This window comes from Aotus nancymaae, unplaced genomic scaffold (genome assembly GCF_030222135.1).
Source record: "Aotus nancymaae isolate 86718 unplaced genomic scaffold, 86718_ANA_hifiasm-v0.15.2.pri h1tg000077l, whole genome shotgun sequence".
In the NCBI taxonomy this organism is placed as follows: domain Eukaryota; kingdom Metazoa; phylum Chordata; class Mammalia; order Primates; family Aotidae; genus Aotus; species Aotus nancymaae.
In genome coordinates, this window is record NW_026988492.1 from 5,516,488 (window position 1) to 5,543,390 (window position 26,903).

A 26,903-nucleotide genomic window follows, 5' to 3' on the forward strand; every position below is an offset into this window, starting at 1 on the left:
AAATGAGGGAGTCCCAAGCCAGACCTATCTACGAGGAATCCAGATTTGGAAAACCAGCTACCTATAAACAGAGGGTGTTCCCTGAAAAACATTCACATGGAATTGGCGGTCTCTGGGAGGAGTGGGGACACATTCTTCCTGCTCCTCCCCTCTCCCTCACCGCACAGCGGCTGGGACTCAGGTATGGGTCACTGAGCACAGCCGGGAAGCCCAGCACATCTCTTTTTGTGGTCCCCTCCCTCATTCATGGTCCCATACCTGTACTCGGCATTCTCACTTCCGGCCCTTTTTGCTCCCATGAAGAGGAGAGTCTGATGAGTGAATTTCCCCAATGATGCCAATTACTGATAAAGCATAAAGTATTATTCTCTTTGAGATGATGGTGTCTGAAGACGGAAGAAGAGAATGGCCTTTAAGTGTAGAATTTCAGGCGTGGGCAATGGGAGGGAAGGTGGGCTTTTTTTACACACACACACGTGCACACATATGCACACACATACATGCACCATGCCCCAGCCCTGCAATCACACATAGGATGCACACATATACCACTCTCTAGGAAGGACAGCGCTGGCTAGCTCTTCTCTCAGGAGGAGAAAATACCGAGGGCATTGTGGAACCCCTCTTCCTCCCCATCCTCACTAAGTGGCCAGCACATTGAATGCTGACTTTGATGCTTCCTTTTCTCACTTGCTAAACTGCAGACTTGTTGAGGCTCCTGTCTTCACACTGCAACTCCTCAGCACAGGGGACACACAGGGCCAGAGTGAAGGATGGCAAATTCCTCCAGGAAGGCTGGTGTGAGTCTGGCTCTGAGGCCCAGAGCTCCCTGGCACTGGCAGACCCAGGCTGGCAAGGTACTGCTAGTGTAGATGGCATTCCCAGCCTTTGTGCTCGTATCTCCTCCATCGGGGGCTGGGTGTTCCTCAGGCGATGGAGCCCACTTCCCCAGCACCATAGCCCTGCAAGCTGCATTCTGAGTCAGAGAGAAACCAGGCTGGCAGTAGATTCCACAGCCGTGGCTGTAGGACTGTTCTGTTGCTCAGTTAAGGGACTCTCCTCTTAACTGCTGGGTGAGTCAGAGCATTCCATTTCGTCTTCCCTCTCCTGTCTGTCCAGCCCGGCCAGAATTCCTGTCTGAATTCTTCTTCATTAATACTGATGTGCTCTCCACCCGGAAGTTCCTAAGAGCTCATTTCAGTGCGTAATGATTGTTTTTGCAGGAGGGACCCCGATGGTTTTTCCATTTCTGTTTCCATAATATGTACCGAAACCCACACTTCATTGAAAGCAGATGGCGAAAGCGGCTCTCGACATGTGAGGGGAGACGCCAGGCTGGGACGCCTCTGATTTGTCTGCCTTCTGGGCAGCCCTGGCACCGATGGGGGCCAGGGCACTGGAGCCCCGGGGCTCTGGACATGAGAGCAGGAAGCTGGATGATGGAAAACAGAAACTGCGGGCCTGGGGTGGGAAGATCAAAAGAGAGGGGAAGAAAAAAGCCAGTTGAAGAGGTGAAATAGGGACTCTCCAAACCTCTCTTTCCCGAATTCTGAGTCTTACAGTGTCAAATTCTTGGGAAAGTAGTGTGCATTGGGCAGCCACCCCTCCAGAGGAAATTGGTACTAAAGCCTCAGCTCCAGAGACCTGGGCCTGACCCTCAGCCTCGTCTGCCTCTGTGTAATGTAATGAAAAGCATATTCTCCAACACATCTTTCCCAAGCACATCAACCCTATTGCTCTGTCTCCAAAAAAGGCAAAGAGGAGGCTTGCTGATTTCCCAACAAAAAACTGTCACCACCGAAGCCTGCTGTGGGAAACAGGCTTCCCACAATTCTGCATTGTATAGAGGTCCCAGGCAGTGGTCCGATAAGTACCTTAACCCTAAGCTTCCAAAATGCAGACCTGGACTCTGCTCACTCAACATATTCCTTAGTGACTGTTGCTCATCCGAAGCCACTGTCCCTGTAGCTCTGCTGGGCATGCTGGATGGAGGGGGCAGACACCCAGCTTCCCTGGGCAGTGGAGGAACGTGCATGACCTCCGTCCTGACCCTAAGCTTCAGCACAGCTGTCGACTGGTGCCAGAACCCTCTGTGCCCTGACCCCAAGCCCCTTGCTCTACGTGCATCTGGATTGGGCAGCTCAGCCTGGGCCCGAGTGGAGGGGTTAAGGTTTACCCCTTACCTTGTGGGGGAGGCCTGATAAGGCAGGTCTTCCCAGAAACTTTTTTTTTTTTTAATTTAATGAATATTGGAGGCACCTCTTGGGAGAAAACTTATCCCAACAAACAAGGGAGTCTGGCAGGATAACTTTTTTTTTCTTTAAGAGATGGCATCTCACTCTTAGCCAGGCTGGAGTGCAGTGGCCTGATCACAGCTCACTATAGCCTCCAACTCGAGCTCAAGGGATCCTCATGCTTCAGCCTCCTGGGGCACACCACCACACCAGCTAATTTTTTCTTTTTCTAGAGACAGGGTCTTGCTATGTTGCCCGGGCTGTCCTCAAAGGATCCTCCCGCCTTGGCATCCCAAAGTGCTGGGATTATAGGCATGAGCCAGGTACCCAGTGGCCCTGGCATGATAACTTTAACTCAGTGACAAAGGTGAGGGGAGACCTGTGGTGATGAGAGCATGAGAGTGTGAGTTCAGCTGGCTGTTTGCCTCTGAGCCCTGCTCTCAGGGCTGTGAGTCCGTGGACCAAGCTGATTTAGGGATGCTGTGCTTGGACCCCTGCTGGTGGAAGCTGACAGAGGCAGAGAGGTGATTTTCCCACCAAGCCAGCAGAACAGTGAAGACTTGACAACTCAGGGACTCCCGTGCCTGGGCAGTGCCTGGTAGGTAGGAAACCCAGGTGGGAAGTGCAGCTTGCCAGTGGGAAGTGGGGGAAGAGGAGGAGGGGCTGGAAGCAGGAAAGGAGGAACCATCAGCAAAAGTCGGGGACTCTGTGGATGAGGGGAGCACCAGTGTCCGTGTGCAGCTCCCAGGCAGACAGGTGGGACGCCAGTGGGGAGCTTGTGAAATAGGAGATCTGCAAGATAGAATACAGGCTAAATGAGTCTAGGTCCCCAAAGTGACCCCATGGTAAGCGTTTCCTTCCGAGAAGGTGAGTGTGCCCATGGCTGCAGTGGGGGCAGGTTGGCACACACGCCATTCCTCACGGTCAAGCCCTAAGGTTTTCACTTTTCAGATAACCTTGGGTAGTACATTCTCACATAAGAAAACACTCTGTCCTGTTAGGATCATGTTACTCATCAAGTTTAATCTCCCCCAATTCAGGAAGTCCAATATGAGAGCAGAAATGCTCTGCCTGAGGGAGATCCTGGAATGACTGAAAATCCAGACACCCAAGAACACTGAGCTTCGGAGGGAACTTGAAGTGAAGTTGCTCAGGGATTCTGAGGGGAAAGTGCTATTTTGTAGCCAGTCAGTGGGGAGGGAAATGGAGGCCTGGAAGGGATTGTGGCTGAAGGACTCAAAACCTATCCATCCTCTCAAGGGCTCAATGACTGGGACCTCTCTTATTTACTGGGGGTTTTGATGATTCCTTTTTCTGAAGTCCTCCTTGACTTTTTACCTGCCTTTCTGATTTTTTTGATTTGATTGAGTCTGCATCTTGCTGCGTCACCCAGGCTGGAGGGCAGTGGTGATCATAACTCACTGCAGCCTCTGACTCTTGGACTCAAGCGATCAACCTGTCTCAGCCTCCCATGTAGCTGGGACTACCGGAGGCGGAGTCTGAGCCCAGGTAATTTTATTTTTTCTTGGTAGAGACAGGGTCTCGTTCTGCTGCCCAGGCTGGTCTCGAAGTTCTGACCTCAAGCAGTCCTCCTGCCTTGGCTTCCCAAAGTGCTGGAATTACAGGCATGAGCCACTGCACCAAGCCTATTTAGTGAGAGTAATAGAATGAAATTCATGTGTTCATCACCCAGCTTCAGAAATAAAGCATGACACATACAACTGAAGCCTCTATCTCCCTTGCCCATGGTCTATTTTCCACTCTCCTCCCCGAGGCAGTCACCATCCTGAACTTCATCTTTATCATTCGCAGCCACATCAGACTTTGCTATATGCATGTGTATACATAGAACCAGATCGATACGGTTTGTTCATGTGTTTGAACATTGCATACATGATATATATAGTGCGTATCCTTTGCTCTTTACCTCTTTCTACATTTTATTTGTGATTTTTACCAATGTTCATTCATTTCCACTGCTGTATGATCGTCTATTGTGTGGCTCAGCCAGAATTTCTTTGAATACATTCTCTTCTTTGGGAACTTTTAGATTGCTGACCTTTCTTCTTCCTTCCTTTTGTGGTTATCATATACAAACCTGGTTGGAATGTTCCTGTCTATGTTTCTTGATGCATCTATGAAATGAGTGTTTTCTTTCGTTTTGTTTTGGAGGGTTGAGACAGGGTCTCACTCTGTCACTCAGGCTGGAGTACAGTGGTGCAATCTCAGCTCACTGCAACTTCCGCTTCCTGGGTTCAAGCGATTCTCATGCCTCAGCCTCCAGAGTAACTGAGATTACAGGTGCGTGCCACCACACCTGGCTAATTTTTGTATTCTTAGTAGAGACAGGGTTTCACCATGTTGGCCAGGCTGGTCTTGAACTCCCGACGTTGTGATCCACCTGCCTCGGCCTCCCAAAGTGCTGGGATTACAGGTGTGAGCCAACATGCCTGGCCTAGAATACCATTTTCTAATGGATCCTTCCATGGGCATTTTATGTAGACACAGGCAAATGTGTGTGTGTGTGTGTGTGTGTGTGTACGCATATGTGTGTACCCTTTTTTGTTTGTTTTTGAACACAGAGCTTCCTCAGTCTTTTTGTTTGTTTTCTTAAATCATTCACTGCTACTTAACTTTTTTAAACCAGAAGAATGATCTTTTGTGAAATGTATCATGCATAATAGAATAGAAAACATGTACAAGCAGAAGAATAAAATTACTCTTCTCTACACACTCTCAGGCTCAGAAGGAGGATCATTTCAGTAGCTTGAAAGCATCCTTTGATACTCTTCTAAGACAGCCCCTAGCCTTCACCTTCGGGAAATCCCTCTCCAGACTTCTGTATTAGTGATTCCTTTGCTTTTTTAAGATTTTTTAAATAGATTTCCAGCTCATGTTTGTATCCTTAAAAAATGCATTGCTCAGTTTTGACTGAGTAGCAAACGAGTAAATTGCCACTAGTTTCCTGGGAGAAGAAGTTCAACTGAAGTTCTGGGTTTAGATTCCTAGATGTGTAGAGAGCATCCCTTCTGGAAAGGTCAAGGGCAAGGCCATCGTTGATACCTGGAAACATGGGAGCACATCACTGAGGCATCCATTTTGGAGCTGGATCTGGGTTCAGCAGGGACATGGTCAGGCAAGTATGCCGCCCAGGACGTCCTGGGTCTAAACTCAACATAGTCTACCTCCAGCTCCCAAGAGTAGGTCAGAGAACATTTCTGTGGGGGTGAAATGAGGATTCTCAGCTGATCCAAGCAGTAGGTCATGGAGGAAAAAGAAGAAATCTCAGAACCAGGACAAGATAAGATAACATAAATATATATGTTATATATATTAATGTTTTAAATTATATGTAAAACTTTAACATTTTAAATGTATGTTTTATATATATTTAAAGTTTTTAATTATGTAGAAAATGTTTTTCTTCCTGAATGGTCCTTATTTTCTCCAAGTGGATTCTTTTCTGTTTGTTTCAGTCTTCTCAGCTGTCTGCTGATCCTCAGCTGGCACAGTTTAAGAGCTGAGAAGGCTGGGCATGGTGGCTCACACCTGTAATCCCAGAACTCTGGGAGGCCAAGGTGGATAGATCGCCTGAGGTCAGGAGTTCAAGACCAGGCTGAGTAACATAGTGAAACCCTTGTCTCTACTAAAAATAGAAAAAAGTTAGCCAGGCATGGTAGTGCACACCTGTAGTCCCAGCTACTCTACTTGGGAGGCAGAGGCAGGAGAATCACTTGAACTCGGGAGGTAGAGGTTGCAGGAATACAAAGCTGATTGGAAGTTCTGAGTTCATGATTAGGACTTGGTGATTTTCACACTAGAGTGTGAGGTGTGCAGGCATTTGTTGGGGGACCCTTTAGTGTCAGTGTCTCAAGATATTGATAAGATTCTTCTGAGGCTGTTACAATCTCCTGGCTGGAGAGGATGGGTCTGGCCTCCGGCATTCTGGTAGTTGAGTGGCAAAAAAGAGCTGATGTCTGCATCAAGCATTGGGTACACGTGCTGTACCTGTGCCCTTCACTGTGACTGGCAACCCCCGGTCCCCTGACCTTCTGTATTTAGCCGCTCCAGAGAGGCAAAGAAGAAGTAGAAAATACCAAGAGTGTAGAGCAAATGTGAGGATTTAGAGACTAATTGCTTCTCTGACAGCTTTTACCCTGTTCTGCTTATTTTGTCATCTTCTTTACTCCAAATTCGAACTTTGTAGTATCTGGACCTCCCATATTTTATTTCAATTCGACTTTTAGGCTGGAAATAGTTTTTGGTGTTCATGTATTTCTTGTAGTCCCTTGTCAGAGGCAAGCAATGGAAGCAAACTCATGGCTAGCAATGTTTTGTTTTCCTGCTTCTTAACAAAGCCGCAGGTTCATTCGGTCCATTTTTCTCATTGCAGGCAAAAAGTCATTGCAGGAAATATGCTATGTATTTCAGGATTTTTAGTAGATCAGTGTCGCGTTTCTGGTCCTAATACCTACATCCATCAGCTTAAGCTAAATTATGTTGCAATAATACAAGTCCTCCAAAATCCTGGTGACTTACAACATCAAATGTTTATTTCTTGCTCATATATGCATTGGCAGTGAATCAGATTTCACTCTGCATTTTTTTGTTGTTGTTCTGCAATACAGGCTGAAGGAACAGTCTCTATCTTAGTCTTGTGAAACAAAGCAATGGCAGAACCATGCAACTTCCAGGACACCGATAGCTCTTAACACATCTGTTCAGGCATCGTATCAATTCCACCGACAAAGACAGCCACATGGGGAACCCTGCCCTCAGTGGGCAAGATATATACTCCTCCCACCAGGCAGGGTGCCAGGGAGGGGCCCCCTTGGGGTTAGCCTAGTAGAGAGGAGGAACAAATATTTGGAATAAATAATGCAATCCACCATAGTAATTATTGGGGTTTTTTCTTTATTTCTTTTTTTTCTTTTCTTTTCTTTTTCGCTGCCATGATTCAAATCCAAGGTTTTAAAAATTTATTTATTTATTTATTTATTTTTGAGACAAAGTTTTACTCTTGTTGCCCAGGCTGGAGTGCAATGGCATGATCTCGGCTCACTGCAATCTCTGCCTTCTGAGTCCAAGCGATTCTTCTACCTCAGCCTCCCAAGTAGCTGGGATTACAGGCATGTGCCACCACACCAAGCTAATTTTGTATTTTTAGTAGAGATGGGGTTTCTCCATGTTGGTCAGGCTAGTCTCGAACTCCCAACCTCAGGTGATCCACCTGCCTCAGGCTCCCAAACTGTTGGGATTACAGGAGTGAGCCACCATGCCTGTCCTTGCATTTTTAGCAGAGACAAGGTTTTACCATATTGGCCAGGCTGGTCTTGAACTCCTGACTTCAAATGATCCACTTGCCTCAGCCTCCCAAAGTGCTGGGATTATAGTTGTGAGCTACCATGCCTGGCTGCTTTTAAAAAATTTAATAAACTGACTAATCCGAAACTAGAATTTATCTTTCTTTTCTTTTCTTTTTTTTTTTTTTTGAGATGGAGTCTTGATCGTTGTCCAGGCTGGAGTGTAATGGTGCAATCTCCACTCACTGCAACCTGCCTCCTGGGTTCAAGTGATTCTTCTGCCTCAGCCCCCCGAGTAGCTGGGATTATAGGCGTGCACCACCATGACCGGCTAATTTTTGCATTTTTAGTAGAGATGGAGTTTCACCACCTCGGCCAGGCTGGTCTCAAACTCCCAGTCTCAGGTGCCCCACCTGCCTTCGCCTCCAAAAGTGCTGGAATTATAGGTGTGAGCTACCGCGCCCTGCCCAGATTTATCTTTTTCATGCTGTAATTTTCCAGGTAAGAAGTTATTATCTAATATCTCTGTCGTCACTGTCTCTGTCTCTGTAGTGAGCACATGGCCTGGATCCTCAAAAGACAGCTGACGCTTGTGATAGCTGCTTAACCATTGCCCCTCGTGACCTGTCAGCTCTCCATCCCAGGACACCAGGGAGGTTCCCACTGCTGCTCTTCCCTCCAAGGCACCCGTGTCACTCTCAAAAGCCTGCTCTTCCCCTGAGGTTCTTCTAAATAGAGCCCCACTGCTGCTGCTGAATGAGCGCCTAGAAATGCTTTGTATTTGTTTTTTATTTATGTATTTATTATTTTGTAGAGACAAGGTCTCACTCTGTTGCCCAGGCTGGTGTCGAACTCCTGAACTCAAGCGATCCATCTGCCTCTGTCTCTCCATGTGCTGGGATTACAGTCTTGAGCCATTAGTCCTGGTCTTGCTTTGGATACAGTCTCATTTCCACCAAAGTCCCGGTGTCCACTGGCTTTTGTTCTTAGGTTCCCATGAGATCCCTGCTTCTCGTTTTACTCATGTATATATCCTCACAAGAGAACCCTGCTACCTAAAGAAGCTTGAGAGAATATGTTCTAGCAAGCAGAAAAATCAAACACACCTCGTGTCTCTAAATAGTCTGTATTTGAACACAAGGCAGGTGCTAGATCCTCCCTGTTCTCTAGCTGCTGCGTAGGCATAATTAATTTGGTTTACAGTTTTAGGAACAATAATTAGCCCATGATTCATGCTGAAGAAAACGTTCCTATCGCTTAGGCTTTATAAGAGTTTGTTTTAAGTTTCCTTATTGTTTATATTGAGAGTTCCAAGATCCATTGACTTCGTGAATTCCGCAAAAACTCCACTGTCTAAACAAACAGCACCTTTCACTGGGTCTGTAGGATACAGACTATTTATTTTTACGTAAAAGTGACCAACATCAAGTTACACATTTGTTCCAGATGTTGCACCCGAGAAAGCTAAACTAGCCAGCGTGTAACAGTGTCACCTTGGCTCCGGAAGTGAGAAGGCTGACGCCTCCACGTGCTTAGAAAACAATGATGCTTAGGTCAAGGGCTGGGACATTGGAGGCCGTGGTGTTTTGTGGTTAAGCACGGCCTCTCTGAACATCTGGCCCATCCAGATACTCAAATTGGTCACAAGCTCAGCTAGTAGCGATCTGCTGGCATGTGGGTCTGTATTGCTTTACTTTGCGTGTGGATGTGTCAGGGAAAGTCATAGAATTGGGGTTGCTAGAAAAGCAGTTCTTCGCCCAGACTCAAGCAAGGGAGGAGGAGCCTGTGGCCGTCATTAAGGGGTCTCATGCACATTCCCTTTCTCCTGGGCACAGCTGGAATGGCACTGACCTCCTGCCTGGAGCTCAGGTCGGGAATAGGACTTGCTTTGGCCGATGAAATGTGAGTGACAGCCTCAAGTGCCAGTGTGGCCTTTGCCACGACACTTTCTTCTGGCACAGTGATGGTAGACACACAGGTCAAGGCAGCCTCTGAAGCTCAGATCTCGGAGTAAAAGCAGGCCCCCATGGTACTGGATGTGTGGTGTGAGCAAGAAATTAGCTTGATCGTGTTAAACCAGTGAGAGTCTGTGGTTATTTATTTCTGTGGGTTAACTCAGACAATCTTGGTCAGTGAAATATCCAAGCTTTTTCTCACTCTGATGCAAAACTCAGAAGCCATAAGAGAGAAGATTAATACATTTGACTACATTTTTTTGTTGTTGTTTTTTCAGATGGAGTTTCACTCTGTTGCCCAGGCAAGTGTAGTGGCGCGATCTCGACTCACTGCAACCTCCACCTCCCTGATTCAAGTGATTCTCCTGCCTCAGCCTCCCGAGCAGCTGGGACTACAGGTGCATGCCACAACGCCTAGCCTAATTTTTGTATTTTTAGTAGAGATGGGGTTTCACCATATTGGCCAGGGTGGTCTTCATCTCTTGACCTTGTGATCTGCCCACCTCAGCCTCCCAAAGTTCTGGGACTACAGGTGTGAGCCACCGCACCCGGCCGCATATCTGTACAAGTTTTATATGCATTACCCTCTGAGTTGTCAATTTGCTCCTAGGAATTTACCTTACGGACTGCATTCTTCTATGCAAAATGCCATATTGTTTATAATGGCAAAACTTGGAAACAACCACTAAAATGTAAATTCCATGAAGGTGGGGATTATTTATTTGTGTGTTCGTTTCGTTTGCTATTATGCCCCAATTTGTAGAACCTAATTAGCAGAGGCTGGGAAAGGAAGGAGGAGGAGGGTATAAAGGGAAGTTGGTTAAGGAATACAAAAATAGTTATAACGGCTAGGTGCCAAGGTTCATGCCTGTGATCCTGGAACTTTGAGAGGCCAAGGAAGGAAGATTACTTGAGGTCAGAAGTTCAAGGCCAACCTGGGCAACACAGTGAGATCCCATCTCTGCAAATATATACTTTTAATTAGTTGGGCATGGTGATAATGTGTCTGTCATCCTAGCTATGAGGGAGGCTGAGGCTGGAGGATCATTTAAGCCCAGGAGTTTGAGGCTGCAATGAGCTATCATGACACCACTGCACTCAAGCCTGGGTGACAACGTGACACCTTATCTCTAAAATAAAAATAAATTAAAAAGGACTTAGATAGAAGGATTAAGTTCTAGCATTCAATAGTACAGTAGGGAAATTTTAGTTAAGAATAATTTATTGTATACTTCAATATAGCTAAAAGAGAAGAACTGTAATGTTCTCAACACAAAAAAAGGTAAATCTGTGAGATGATCCATATCCCAGTTACCCTGATTTGATCATCGCACATTGTATATACATACAATATTACATGCGCCCTTAAAACAGGTACAACTATGATATATCAATAAATTTAAAATGCCATATACTCACTAATTACTTCAAAAATGAAAAAGAATAACGTTAGGTCATTAATACATGTTTGTTGAATGGATTAATGACTTTCGTTAAGTGAAAAAAGCAAAATGCAAAATAGCATGAATTTTATGCTCCTGTTTGTGTTCAAACTGTTAGAAATTCTACAGGGCAAACAAGTTGGTTTCTTCAACAAATAAATTGCAAGGAATAAAAAGAAAAGAAGCAGAGGAAGAATCTAGATTAAAAGAGACTTAAAAGACCTATCAACAATTGCAGTCTGTGAACCTTACCTGAATCCTGATTCAAATAAACTAACTGTCAAAAAAAAAACCCACATGTATGAGGCAATTGGAAATTTGTATATTGACTAGATAGTTAATGATTGTAAGGAATTATTATAAATTTTCAGGGGTCATTATATTTAGGTTCTGTTTTAAAAGTCTCCATCTTTTCAATATATATACAGAAATATTGATAGATGAAAATTCTACGATATCTGGGAGTGAAATAATGGGCTGTGGATGAAACAAGATTGTTCTGGATTTGACGTTTGTAGCAGGTGATGGGAACATGGAGGTCCCATTGTAGGATCCTGTTCACTTATTATTATTATTTTTTTTTGAGAAGCGGGTCTCACTGTGTCACCAGGCTGGAGTGCAATGGCATGATCTTGGGCCACTGCAAGCTCTGCCTCCCGGGCTCAAGAGATCCTCCTGCCTCAGCTTCCCTGGTAGCTGGGACCGCGCGGATGTGCACCACCACGCTCGGCTAATTTTTCATAATTTTGGTAGAGATGGGGTCTTGCCTTGGTACTCAGGCTGGTCTCAAACTCCTGAGTTCAAGCGATCTGCCTGCCTTGGCCTCCCAGAGTGCTGGGATTACAGGCGTGCACCACCGCACAGGCCGATTCTGTTCACTTTTGTATCTGTTTAACATGTTCCACAGCAAAAAGTTGACAAAAGGATACACACACACACACACACACACACACACACACACTCCCCTCCACTGACTTGTCTATGTACACAGTATCTCTAGAAAAATCCCTAAGCGGCTCATTATGTTGGTTGCCTTTAGGGACAGAAACTGTGTGGTTCTGTGTAGGTGGGAGCTTTTATAGTAAATCTATATATAATTTTTGAATTTTGAACACTGAATGTATAATCTATTTTAAAAATTAAGTTAAAATACAATATTTTAATCCAGGTCTTGGCGTCAGACAACCTGAGATGGTGCCCAAACTCCACTATTATTAGCTTTGTGACCTCAGGCCAATGTCTCAAATCTCTCAGCCTAAACTCCCCTTCTATAAGATGAGGATAATAAATGGGGAATGTCAGACACTTAACATAATGTCCAAGACATGGTAAACTTCTAATAAATTCAGGCCTTTTCATTTGTATCACCTTGAGTCAGGGACAGCAGGAAGCAAGGAGAAAAAATGAGAGCGAGAAGCTGGCTGGCTGGGGCTGAAAGCTTAGACGGAGAACTGCTTGTCTGTTTTTGGTGTTCAGATAGTCTTGCCTTGATTAATATCAGCTGCATGAGAGGAGGCAGACTTATTTATTTTAGAGAAGATGACTTTGGTGGGCACCCTGTTTGATTTCCATATGCCTTTATTTTAAAAGTGTGGTTTGAGGCCTGCTTCAGGAATTGGGAACAGCTGGGGCCCCCTGAACCTCTGCACGGCTCTGCCTTGGGCAGTTCTTACCTCTCTGCGCCACTAGATCGTCTTCATCTGGAAAATGAATGAGTGGGTCAGATGACAGTCCAGGACCCTCTAGCTCTAACACGCAGGGATCCAGTTCACTTGTCCTAGTTACTTCCCAGAAATATTCCCGTATCTGGTTCCAGTGTTCTCTGGAGGACACTTGGAGTTCATTCATTCAATCATTCATTCAACAAACACATGTCAGCACCATTCTAAATGCTAGAAATTCAACAGTGAAATAAAACCTCTATGTTGTCTGTTCTCATGGAGCTTACATTCTAGTAGTGGAAGATAAATAACAAACAAGTGAACCCACCAGAAATCAACAAGCATTTAACTGCTTCAGAGGATCACGTGTACGTTAGGAAAGTGAAATAGGACAGTGGCATAGAGAACGATAGGTTGGTCAGCAAAGTTTTCTTCCTAGGGAAAAATATTAAGGTCAGACCTCAAAGATAAGGCATGAGTTATGCAAAAATCTGGGAGAAGTAGTTTAGAAAAATGCAACTCAAATGCAAAATAAACGCCTTCTGCTATCCCTCTGCATGTGTCTACTTTTTTAGGAAACCCACTTTTCACATTCCAATCCACTCCCCCAGCCTACAGAAGGGCTACGTACTAGGAGATGTCTATTACTCTAAAAAATAATTCATCGGAGGTTTGTGAATTTCTCTGGTGATCTGATTTTCAGAAATGCAAACACTCCATTCAGATGATAGATTGATTTGGTAATAAATGCCTTATTTTATTCCAAAGACTATCATAATAATAAATACTAAAAACTGTGAAAGACCCTAAGGATGGGATTTAATCCACAAGAAGAAAAGAAGAGTCTTTGGAATTTTCTTTTTCTTTTATCTTATCTTGCCTTGTCTGTTATTTTTCTTCAACTGCCCATGCCCGCAGAATCTTCACAGAGGAGGGAAGGACAAATCTCTGTTCCGTGATACCTTATCTGCTCCAGGTCACTTTGCTATTCTCCAGGCAGTTGTTTCAGTGGCAGAAACTGCACAGGATGAAGCTAGGCTATAGCAACTATGTGCAAAACTCTTCTTTCTGAGTAGAGTCATTCCCTCTTCATTCATCCAAGTGCTTGCTTTCATAAAACTTTTTGATTAAAATGTGCACATAGGCTGAGCACGGTGGCTCACACCTGTAATTTCAGCACTTTGGGAGGCTGAGGTGGAAAAACTGCCTGAGCCCAAGAGTTCAAGATCAGCTTAGGCAACACAGCAAGACCCCGTCTTTATTTTTTTTTAAATAAAAAAAAATGTGCATATGTGTTCCGCTGACACTTAAGACCTTTCGAATGAAGGTCAGTTGAATTCAGCCACTGGCACTTAGCATTGTAAATGTGACCCCTTGGTCACGCCCAGCGTTGACCCTCCATTCCAGGAATCAGGACTCAGTCACCACTTGGTGACACACGCAAGCTACATTATTAATTGATAAAGAGTATTATCAGAGCCAATGGCTCATAGGTATGGTGGGGACAGAGTCTAGGGCTCACGATACTTTCAGGCACCCACAAAATGTTTTACTTTCTTTTAAAGTCAGAGGAGAAAATGTTCTAATATATACTACTGATATATTCATCTTTATACAAACATAACCTTAAAATATAATTTTTTTTAGTGGAGGAAAGGCCTCTGAAGACAAAAGAGCCCGGGTCCCTGATATTATCCAGGGCCCATGACTGATAATGCAAGAATAAGGTTACACATTCATTATCTATGAGCAGGAGAGGCTGTGTTTGAGGCAGAACACTTTAATCAGGTTAAGCGAAAAAAGTCACGTTGGGAGAAACAACGCGCTGCGTGATGAAAGTCCTGCTTCTGACTGACTTGATTTTCTCCATCATTGTCTCCCCTCCCTTGTTTGACATCACTGGTGTCACTTCAGTCATCCTCCTTGTCACATGGTCAAGAGGAAGTACGGATGGTAGAATTCTTACCTGATGTGTAGCCATTGGGAATACGTGAGGACATGGAGGTCAAGCAAGTAGCCCACGTCCTCAAACAGCGAGTACCTAGGAGATCATCTTCCTCCCCCCTGCCCCTCAGCCTTCATCATTCCTCTTCCTTCCTCTTTTCTTTTCACTTTCTGCCTCATTCCCTCCTTTTTCCTACCCACTTTCTCCTTCCCTCCATCCTACTTTTCTACCTTCCCTGTGCCAGCACCATGCCTGAAGGAGCCAGAAATAACACCGAAAGCAGACACTCGAGCCTGGGAATTACAAGGTACACGCAAAGGGATTTTTTGTGATATGCCTGGCTTTCCCAAAGGACTCATTGTTTTTTGTTCTTTTTTTTTTTTTTTTTTTTTTTTTTGAGATAGAGTCTTGCCCTGTCGCCCGGTCTGGAGTGCAGTGGTGCGATCTCAGCTCACTGCAACCTACACCTCCCAGGTTCAAGTGATTCTCCTGCCTCAGCCTCCCGAGTAGCTGGGATTACAGGTGTGCACCACCATGCCTGGCTAATTTTTATATTTTTAGTAGAGACAGGGTTTCACCATTTTGATCAGGCTAGTCTCGAACTCCTGACCTTATTATTCTTCCACCTCAGCCTCCCAAATTGCTAGAATTACAGGCATGAGCCATGGCACCCAGCCTTTCCTCTTACATGCAAGGCAGTGTGTGTGTGTGTGTGTGTGTGTGTGTGTGTGTGAAGCTGCCTGCTTTAGTTTCTCAAGAAGTCTTGCTACAAATTTTGTCTAAGTCTCCACACGGCTTCCCTTAGAAATATCCTAAAAATATATTTCTGTGGCTTGACAGTAAGTTGAGAAGCATGACAGCTAAGGACACTGAATTAATGTAAGTCACAAATGTTTAACCGCCATGAGATTCCCTCTTGAGACGGTAAAACTGTAGCCAATGAAAAATAGCAACTGACGACAAGCATGGGGGTAAATAAATTATCTTCTGCATTTTGCTTCAATCTTGGGTGCAGATTGGGTATCATATTACCTTTGTTGCAAAACTTTGAGTTTGTAAATAAACATGATTTAGACTTTTTTTTTAAAAAAATGGAGTGGGGCAAAAGTTAGCTGCATGCAAAAGAAGGTCCTTGCTAAGATTTTCAGCAGCTAGATTCGTGACAGTTCTGCAAGGCTGTTTGTTCACTGGAAAGTTGAACCATATTTGAACACCGACTCTGCCACTTGCGAAAGGGGCCAGGCCCTGATCTCATCTAGAATAGTGATATTTCTGGAATTTTAGTTATCTCTTTCCAAAAGAGCACAATAATCTCACTAGAGAAGTTTTAGCCTGTCGGTTATTATCTCTAACATGGGACATAAGGTGTGTAAGGTACAAAATAAACATAGTTTATAATAATATAATTTTGAAAAACCTTTTATTTATTATAAATATATTGTGTAAAGCAATTAAGGGTTACACTGATTTCTAATGACCTATGTATCGTTCTTTGTGTAAAATATCTGCTTACTTGAAAATGGAAAAACACACAAAAATACAAGGAGAGGTTAAAACAGGTGAAGCCTAACAAGTGTTTTAGGATGATGAAAGTATTCTACACTGGTGGATCTGTTACATGACGCATTTGTCAAAACCCAAAGAACATCACAGCATAAAGAGTTAACCTTAACCTATGCAAATTTAAAAAATATTTAGGAAGCTAGAGGATCCCAGGATGGAATGCAGACTACGACAAAAGATAGACTGTGTATGATACACCCTCGCTAGAGTTGGTGAGGAGAAAAGGTGCCGATTAGGTCAAGGTCACTTGGGGAATAAATGCCGACTCTAAGACCAGTGGCAAAAGGCACTGAGTGCCCATCAGCATTGTACTTTGGTTGGTAAGATTGCTGCCATGGGGATATGGTTTCACAATTTCAGATCCACTAGTCTAGCATTCTAAGTCAAGTATACTGGAATTGAACAATGAAGTACGTGTATGGCAGGTGGCAGGAATCAGGTGTCTTACTGTTGAATTGCAGGGTTGCAGACAAGCGAAAAGTCTGGAGGGCCAGGTGCAGTGGTTCACACCTGTAATTATAGCACTCTGGGAGGCCAAGACAGGGAGATTGCTTGAGCCCAGAAATTCAAGACCAGCCTAGGCAACATAGCAAGACCCCATCTCTATTAAAAAGAGAGAGAGAGAAGGCTGGAATAATCCATGCCGTGCCAAATTAGAGTTACAGCCATCAGTGTGAACTCATGTTTAGCTTAATTTAGATACAAATGGCTACCCACATGGGTTAGTATACACACATATCTTTCTTTGCCGTCTGCTGAGCAGGCCTAGAAGGAATGACTCCCCAGTAACAACACACACTCCCAGCACCTAGATTGTGGTTTCTAATACCATTCTCTGATGGAAGGGACCAGGGTGTCTGTAAGAAATGACTGTTTCTAGAGAATAAACAAGAGCCAACATCTTGTAGTGCCAGAAAGTAAAAATGGGCTTAAAACCAAAACAAAAGAAATAAACAACCCCCACCCCTGCAACAAACAAAGAACAAACACACACATGAACAAAACACATGCAGAGTGAAGACACTGGAGCCAACTGAAGGAGCTCATGGTGGCCAAAGCTGATATACTTTACAAAATAATTAACATACTGATATTTGTAAATATTGATACAAAGTATAACATAAATGTCCATAAGCCCATACTGATATATATATTCATGATCAAATTAAAAAAAAAATAAATGGGAGGCCGGGTGTGGTGGCTCACGCCTGTAATCCCAGCACTTTGGGAGACTGAGGCAGGCAGATCACAAGGTCAGGAGTTTGAGACCAGCCTGACCAACATGGTGAAACCCCATCTCTACTAAAAATACAAAAATCAGCCAGGCATGGTGGCCTGTGCCTGTAATCCCAGCTACTCGGGAGGCTGAGGCAGAAGAATTGTTTGAACCCAGGAGGTGGAGTGAGCCGAGATTGCGCCACTGCACTCCAGCCTGAGCGACAGAGCAAGACTCTGTCTCGGGTGGAAAAAAAAGAAATTAAAAAAAAAAATGAGAGAGTGTAATAAACATATCTCCCATGCAGAAAAGTTCCGAATAACTTAAGTAGGTACTTTCTTCTCAAGGGGGAAGGGCCTAAATTTCCATGCCTTAAGTGTGAGTCATGCATGGAGACTTCCAGAGTGTAGGAGGGAAAGGAGGCAGGAGAGAATAACTTTACAGAAGGAAACTGATGAGCTCTACCTGACCGAGGTGATCAAGGGCAACAGCCACATAAATCAAGTTGATGGTACATGCCCTTGAAATGATGTGATGAGAACAGCACTTTACCTCTTTCCTCTTCCTCCTCAAAACCCATAACCCCTGTCTACAAGAAAAACATCAGACCAAGAATAGTCCTTAAATTGAAGGACATTCCTTAAAACACTTGACTTGTACTCCTCAAAGCTGTCAAGGTCATTGAAAATGAGGAAAGTCTAAATAACCATCACAGTCAAGAAGACCCTAAGGAGACATGATGACTAAAAGCCATGCAGTCTCCTGGATGAGATCCTGGAACAGAAGGAGGACATTAGTGCCGGGCACAGTGGCTCACGCCTGTAATCCCAGCACTTTGGGAGGCTGAGGTGGGCGGATTGCTTGAGCGCAGCAGTTTGAAATTAGCCTGGGTAACATCAAGAAACCCTGTCTTTACCAAAATTACCAAAAAAAATTAGCTGGGCATGGTGATGTGCGCCCAGCTACTCAGGTAGCTGAAGTAGGAGGATCACTTGAGCCCAGGAGGAGGTTGAGGCTGCAGTGAGCCAAAATCATGCTACTGTGCTCCAGGCTATGCAGCAGAGTGAGACTTTGTCTCAAAAAAAAAAAAAAAAAAGCACTTGGGCCTGTAATCCCAACTCTTTGGGAGGCTGAAGCTGGAAGATCACTTGAGCCCAGGAGTTTGAGGCCCTCCTGGGGAACATAGAAGCATGCCGTCTGTACAAAAAATAAAATACAAATTAACCAAGCATAGTGGTATACACCTGTAGTCCCAACTACTTGGTAGGTTGAGGCAGGAGAATCTCTTGAACCAAAGAATTTGAGACTGCAGTGAGCTATGATTGCACCAATGCACTCTAACCTGGGTGACAGAGTGAGACCCTATTTCTAAAAATAAAAAATAACTAAATAAATAAATATTCTGGTCTTGCTAAAACAAACAAACAACAACAACAACAACAAAAAGCTAAGGATACAGTTTATCAGTTTTCTCTCCAAAAAACCAGAAATTTACCTGCCTACTCCCTTCTTTTAACGCCTTACATGGGTCCCTCCCTGCTGAGGGCGCTGCTGGCTCTCCCCATCTCACCATGCTTTTCTTCCTGGGATGTCTCCTCCAGCTCGTGGATCTACAGTAACCCCTATTCAATTATAAATGATCTTTGTTCCATGCATTTCTGAGATGTGCACATCTTCTGACTGAGTTATTTGTGATGCATCCACAGGCGCCCCCTGCCCCCACACCATCCCTATCTCATGGTCAAAGCCACCATGACCTCACCGGCCAGCAGGCAGAACACACCACTGCCATGCACCACAAACCACTGCGGATTGCTCCTCGCTGAGTACAATGGCCCAATTTCTTGAATGGATAATCATTAACATGTCCTCTTGGTGCAGGTTTATGTTTGGAAGCTTCTAGTGGCTGCAAATGACTTCCTCTCATATCTAAGGGGAAGGGTTGATGACGCCTAGCTTGCCAGGCTGTTGGGAGCTTATAGCTGTACATGGTCATGCCTGCAAAAGGCATGGCATAGCTCTTGCACATACACTCAGTGACTGTTATCCTCACCATTTACAGAGGAGTTGTATGACCCAGTGCAATGCTTCCCAAATTGTGTCCTTGGTATCACTAGCAACGGATGTGCTCTACTCATGTATGTTTGGGAAGTTCTGTACACTACACCTTCTCTCAGAGCTGTAAAATATAAATTAGCCTGTTAGGGGATCAGACAAGCCTTGAGGTAAAGAAAGGCTTAGGCTGGGCATGGTGCCTCACGTCTGCAATCCCAGCACTTTTGGAGGCCGAGGTGAGCAGATCACCTGAGGTGCTGAGGGGAGCAGATCACCTGAGGTCAGGAATTTGAGACCAGCTTGGCCAACATGGTGAAAGCCCATCTCTACTAAAAATACAAAAGTTAGCCAGGGGTAGTGGCAGGTGCCTGTAATCCCAGCTACTCGGGAAGCTGAGGCAGAAGAATCGCTTGGACCTGGGAGGTGGAGGTTGCAGTGAGCTGAGAATGCACCATTGCACTCCAGCCTGGGCCACCAGAGTGAAACTTCATCTTAAATAAATACGTAAATAAATAGGCTTAATTTTGCTCACTAAATCCCCCTACCCACTGGACTCATTGTGTGTGAGACATCAACCAGTGAACCAGTTAGGGACCCTTAATCTAGTCTTGGGGCAGAAGGTAGGAGGAGATGGAAGTTTGAAAACTAAACATCTAAAATGCTGATGAGGCCAGGAGTGATGGCTCATGCCTGTAATCCCAGGAGGCAGGAGGATCTCTTGAGGACAGGAGTTTAAGACCAGCCCAGGCAACACAGCGAGATCCTATCTCTAGATAAAAGTAAAAAAACGATCTGGGTGTGGTGGCAGGCACCTGTGGGCCCAGCTACTTCAGAGGGTGAGGTGGGTGGATGACTTGAACCCAGAAGTTGGAGGCTGCAGTGAGCTATGATCGCATCACTGCACTCCAGCCTGGGCAAGAGTGAGACCCTGTCTCTAAAACCTAAATAAGTAAAAATAAAACTAAAAAGCAGATGAAAATGTGGGCTGCCAGCTTCTCATAGGGCATTTGGAAGACTGGCGTGAAACAGAGACCTTCTTCTTCCTTGCAAGCATGAATGGTGGGGGCTGGGTTGGAGCCGAGGCAACTGGGGACTCCTGTTCTCCAGGTGTGTGCGGTAAAAGATGCTTTTGCTCGTGCCAACTCTTCTGATGCAGGGAGAAGTGGAACAGGCTCCTAGAGGGCCCTTCCTGGTGAAAGCCTCTGAATGCACAATGGTTGGGGGTGACCTGTAACCTCTCCAGAAGGCTCCAGCCTAGAATGACTTCTCTTGCTCCCTGGAGACTTTCCGACTCTTCTGGGAGGTGACTGGCTGTCCTTCTAAGATCTCTGTGCTTACCAAGATAAGATCATCTCTGGTTTATCTGCTTAAGAGGAGATAACTTCAGGGTGTGTGTCTGCCCAGATCCCAAAAGCCTCAGAGAAGAAAAGCAGGTCCTTTCAAAGAAGTCACGTGAAGGCTGAAGCGCAAATGTGGCCCGGCACTTGGCCTGGAGGGAGGTGGAGCCCTGTGGTGTCTTATTCACAGAGTCACAAAGAGTCCTAATTCCTCTCTTTGGTCAATGCAAAAGCCTCAGGAACAGACAAAACTCAGAGGGGAACACAGAACTGGATGTTCAAACATGTCTAAGGAAATTCTCACGGGAGATAATTCATGTCATTGACCCAATCTTCTAGATCTCAGATTCTTCTTTTGTATAAATATGAATGTAAAAATCCTACCAACAGTACACTGTAGTTGTTCCCACGGTCTAGCCCATATCCACAGTCATAGAGCTTTTCAGAACCCGCTTCTAGCCCACTTGCTTCACTGAATGACTCTATGCGACACAGATGCTCTCTGGTCTTTGTTATTGTGACAGTGATTTGTTGTTACAAAAACGTATCTTACTATGGATATTTAGTTGTGTAGGCAGAAAATGGGGAGTGGTTCTTTAAGCTGTGCGGCCCTTTTTCTTTTTTTGAAAACTTTTACTTTAGGTAGAGGGGTACACGTGCAGATTTGTTATATAGGTAAACTCATGTCACAAGTGTCTGTTGCACAGATTATTTCATTGCCCAGGTATTAAGCCTGTTTGCAGTAGTTATTTCTCCTGATCCTCTCCCTTCTCCCACCCTTCACCCCCAGGTAGGCCCCAGTGTCTGTTGTTCCCCTCTGTGTGCCCATATGTTCTCATCATTTAGCTCCCACTTATAAGTGAAAGCGTGTGGTATTTGGTTTTCTGTTCCTGTGCTAGTTTGTTAAGAATTATGACCTCCAGCTCCATCTATGTCCCTGCAAAGGACATGATCTCATTCTTTTTTATGGCTATATAGTATTCCATGGTGCATATGTACCACATTTTCTTTATCCAGTTGACCATTGATGGGCATTTAGGTTGATCCCTGCCTTTGCTATTGCGAATAGCGCTACAGTGAACATATGTATGCATGTGTCTTTATGATAGAATAATTTATATTCGGCAAGATGCGGTGGCTCACGCCTGTAATCCCAGCACTTTGGGAGGCCGAGGCGGGTGGATCACGAGGTCAAGAGATCGAGACCATCCTGGTCAACATGGTGAAACCCCGTCTCTACTAAAAAAAATACAAAAAAAATTAGCTGGGCATGGTGGCGCGTGCCTGTAATCCCAGCTACTCAGGAGGCTGAGGCAGGAGAATTGCCTGAACCCAGGAGGCGGTGGTTGCGGTGAGCGATATCACGCCATTGCACTCCAGCCTGGGTAAAAAGAGCGAAACTCCGTCTCAAAAAAAATAATAATAATTTATATTCTTCTGGGTATATACCCAGTAACGGATTGCTGGGTCAAATGGTATTTCTGTTTTCAGCTCTTTGAGGAATTGCCCGTATGCCCTTTTCTAAACCTGAGTTTCTCATCTGTAAGCTACTTGGTTTTGAATTTCTGGCCTCTATAACTGAGGGAACAGATTTCTGTTGTTTTAAGCCACCAAGTTTGTGGTAATTAGCAACAGCAACCCTAGGAACCTAATATAGCCCTGAAGTGGTGAAGATCTGGGTTTGTTCAGAGATTTGAAGGAGACAGGACAGCAAGGTTGAGGGTGGCCCCACATGGGGCTGGAGCAAGTCTTAGAACCCCCAGGAAGAAGTTTGGATTGTTCTAAGGACAATGCGAAGTCACTGAGAAGCTTAAAGCATGGGCTGTAGTAACCCACTTTTTGAAAGGAGACCACAGCTGTGTGGAGAGAGAATGGAAGCGGGGAGGCCATGCAGAGGAGTGAGTGAGAGACAACAGCGGCCTGGACGAGGAGGGGAAGTTGGGGCAGAGGGCAGCAGAACCAGTCAGGGAATATTTGGTAGATAAAGTTGACAGGACCTGCTGACAGACTGGATATGGGGGGAGAAACAAGAAGAAAGGAGAAAGAAACGCCCAAGGAGGACACCTAGGTGTATGGTCTGGGCCACAGGAGTGGGTGGTGAACAAGAGAGAAAACAGGTTTGGAATACGGCATAAGCATCCAGGGTTCAGTCTTGAACGTGTTCAGTTGTTCAGTTGAGATGGCTGTAGATTATCCAAAGAGAAGCGTTAGGTGACTTCAGAATGTACAAAACTGTAGTTTAGGAAAGACATCTAGGCTAGAGATGTAATGAAATCATCAAAGAGATTATATAAGGTTTGGACTCCCCACGAGAGAGAATGAGAAGATAGCTCAGAACCAACCCTTGAGAAATACCAACACTTAGAAATTAGAAAGAGGAAGATGATGCAATAAAGATAATAAAAGGCACCAAGGTGGCCAGCAAGATGGAGGCCAGCAAGGTTGAGACTGCAGTGAGCTACGATCACATCACTGTACTCTGGCCTAGAAGAGAGCAAGATCCTGTCTCGAGAAAGAAAGAGAGAAAGACAAAAAGAAAGAAAGAAGGAAAGAAAGAAAGAAGAAAGAAAGAGAAAGAAAGAAGAAAGGAAGAAGGAAAGAAATGCATGGATGTAGCAGGTGGTTCATTGCTGCATTGGCAGTAGAGAAATATTGCAATCAAGGGATCAGTAGCCTTGCATTCCTTTCTGGAGCTCTGGGTCCTCTTCCAAGCTCACGCAGCATTCAATTTGTTTTCTTTTTCTTTTCCTTTTTTTTTTGAGATAGAGTCTCACTGTGTCACCCAGGCTGGAGTGCAGTGGTGTGATCTCAGCTCGCTGAAACCTCTGCCTCCTGGTTCAAGCTATTCTCCTGCCTCAGCCTCCCGAGTAGCTGGGACTACAGGTGTGTACCACCATGCCCAGTTAATTCTTGTATTTTTAGTAGAGATAGAGTTTCACCATGTTGGCCAGGCTGGTCTTGAACTCCTGACCTCAGATGGTCTGCCTGCCTTGGCCTCCCAAAGTGCTGGGATTACAGGCGTGAGCCACCATGCCCGGCCTCAGTTCTTTGAGATTGTAGAACCGAGGTCTCCATTTTCTCACTGGCCATCAGTTGGGGGTCACTCTGAGCTTCCAGAAGCCACCCATAGATCCCTGCTGCACGGTCTCCTCCCAACACAGCAGCTCCCTCCTTCAAGGCTAGCAGGATCATCCCTCACTGCAGTCTGCTAAGATGGTCTATGTCATATAATACATTCAAAGACGTGACCGTCGCATCAGCAAGAGGAAATCATATCTGGGAAATCATTAATACAGTCATGGAAGTTATTCTGGCTTGGTGTGAAGTAGGTAAGCCTTCGATAATTTCTGCTCATAAATTTAGTTTATTTTATTGGAGATTAGAAACTGCTTAATTATGTGGCCTCATTATACTGTGTGTTCTTTATCTTTGACTTCTAAGAAAAAATTGACTTACCAATCAGAAACTTTACTTTTTGACTAGACCAAAAAGGTAACCAAAATGAACTCAACTAGGTAATAAACATGAAAACAATTCCTTCGATGCCAGCTTCCTGCAGCGCTCTGCCCTGCTGCTGCTTGTACTAAACATTTCTGTAGCTTCCTTTTTCCTGAAGGACACCGGGAAATACTGTCAAAAGCAAGATGTGTGCAGGGGTGTGCAACCCAGGTTTTGTTTTTCTTGTTTGTCATTGTGGATAAGCTCATTGATGGTGTGGTCCTTGCTTAGGACTGAATAGGACCGGCGATGCGGATATATAGAGATATATAGGACCCAGGATTTCCTGCAGAGCTTGTCATCTTTGGAGCATTCACTGTGGAAAATAAAAGAATTCCTCACCCAGTAGTTCCCTGTGGCTGCAGTAACACAAAGCTGTGTTCTTTGGACAGGTTTGGCTGCCCCAGCAGTCCATAAGAGATTTCCTCTTTGTCACTGAGTCACCATCATGAGCAAATTGTTTTGTCAGTTGGCCGGGACCTCCAAAGATTCAGGGGTTAGCAGGAAACTCCAGCGGCAAGTGTGGTGGTGAGGAGGCCGTGCCTTAAAGACACTTTCATTTTTGTTTTGGGTTTTCATCATCTTTTCTTGGGTTCAACAACATGAGATGAAACTGCATCTATTGCTGTTTCTACACCTGGAATTAAGCTGTCCCACTGAGGACAGTCACAGCGACTCCAGGGAATGACCATGGAAAATAATCAGAAAATCCTTCTGAGAGCCAGAGAAAGAACTCTGCTTTGCACGAAAATGCTCAAAGAGCATCAGAGCCCGTGTCAGCCTTGCATGTGTACCAGGAGTAATCAGACTCCACCACGGGCCCGGTTCTCTTCATACCATCCAGCTCTAGTTCATCTACTACTCATTCCTTTAGACCTGGACCAGCCTATCCCCTATCCAGTGCCTGCCCTGGGAGGAAGTATATAGGAGGTCTTCAACCCATAGGTGCTGATCATTGAACTCAGATAATTAGTGCTGCCTCAAACTTGATCTGTTTAACTCTTTGAACTCCCCATGTGTTCTTGGCCAATGCTAACTGATATAATTTGGATTTGTGTCCCCACGCAAATATCATGTCACATTGTAATCTCCAGTGTTGGAGGTGGGGCCTGGTGGGAGGTGATGGATCATGGGAGAGTGGAACCTTCATGAATAGTTTAGCACCATCTCATTGGTGCTGTTCTCATGACAGAGTTCTCATGAGACCTGGTAATTCTAACGTGTGTGGCACCTCCCCACTTCCTCTCTTCCTCCTGTTCCAGCCATGTAAGACATACCTGCTTTCCCTTTGCCTTCTGCCATGATTGTAAGTTTCCTGAGGCCTCCCCAGAAGCTGAGCAGATGCCAGCACCATGCTTCCTGTACAGCCTGTGGAACTCTGGGCCAATTAAATCTCTCCCTTTTTAAAAAATAAATTATCCAGCCACAGGGATTTGTTTATAGCAGTGTGAGAACAGACTAATACAGTTTAGTCCTTGATCCTGGTTCAGCCACCGATGCTCTGTCTTGTAGATCATGGTTGTCACACCCTTTCTAACCCTAAATGTAAATGTTCCCTCTTAGAGTCTAGACGGTGGCCCTCTTCTGGGTCCAGTCTCACTGATGCCCAAAGCCCACCTGCCCACGGAGTGCAGCTTTTCAAATCAAGGCACCCTGACCCTATCAGGCTTTGCTCCACCCTCCCTCAAGGCAAGGCTCAAGCTTGAGGAGGGTGTGGGGCAATGGACAAGGTCTGACTCCAGAGCAAGATGAGAGATGGGATGGGGGTGGAGATAGTGACAGTATCTGTTGCCTGCATTTCCTGGTAGCACACAAATCACTAACATTTAATGCTGTGATTAAGGCTATGAAAAATTGTGTGGAGGTCAAAATGAACTCATCAAAATGACTGGGTCAAAATGGCACTGATATAGGAGTTAAGAAGAAATCACTCAGGCAGATAGGGTATGAGAGTCCTCAGTAAGCCTTTCCTTTTTAATGAAAACCAGGCCCAAATCACTTTCTAACAAAGAGCAGTCTGCAAAGTTCAGCTGCAGACACAGACAAGCAAGCTGGGAGCTCACACGGGGGAATGCTGGCAGGAAATAGGGACCAGACATGTGCAAGATGGCGGCTCCATCTTCCCTTCTCTGCCAGCCACATGTACAGTAAGGAGCAGACAACATGGCTTTGGCCAAGGGGAGAGCAGATTAAGGTGGGATGGCCAGCCTTCCCACCTGCCCCTGCTATGTAAATGTCACACCCAATCGAACCAATCTGTGAACCCTACGCAAATCAGACACCGCCTCCTCAAGCTGGACTGTAAAATTCGGTTCATCTGCCACCAGCTGGTCTTTTCCATTCAGAAGACTCCTCTCTCTCTGTAAAGAGAGCTGTTTTTCTTTCTCTTTTTTTCTGTCCATTAAACCTCCTCTTCTAAATTCCTCATGTGTGTCCCTGTCCTAAATTTTTCTGGCATGAGACCATGAAACCTGGGTATGTACCCCAAACAACATAGCCACTTCAGTACCGTATACATACACATTCCAACGGCTCAGTCCTGGGTGACAATAACTGTTACGAGTCCACATTAACAACTCCTTGTTTGGCAGTGTTTCTAAGTTTAAAAAGCACCTTCACATCTCATTTTAAAATAAATTCTAAAATTCTATTTTTTAAATATTTCAATGTTTCTGAAATTTATATATGTCTTAC

At 44.9% G+C, this 26,903-nt stretch overlaps 1 protein-coding gene across 5 annotated transcripts in view; it reads left to right on the forward strand.

Moving 5' to 3' along the window:
* MTPAP (mitochondrial poly(A) polymerase) overlaps positions 1-13,840 on the forward strand; it is a 119,185-nt gene extending 105,345 nt beyond the window's left edge. For 2 of the 5 annotated variants that reach the window (XM_064368527.1, XM_064368530.1), the window contains one exon: positions 9,771-13,840. The gene's annotated coding sequence lies outside the window, so the exon portion shown is untranslated. Of the gene's footprint in view, positions 1-7,729; positions 8,295-9,770 lie in introns of those variants that run through there. The other 3 variants (XM_064368528.1, XM_064368531.1, XM_021665186.2) reach the window with 2 other exon arrangements.
* Positions 13,841-26,903: the final 13,063 nt, after the last annotated feature.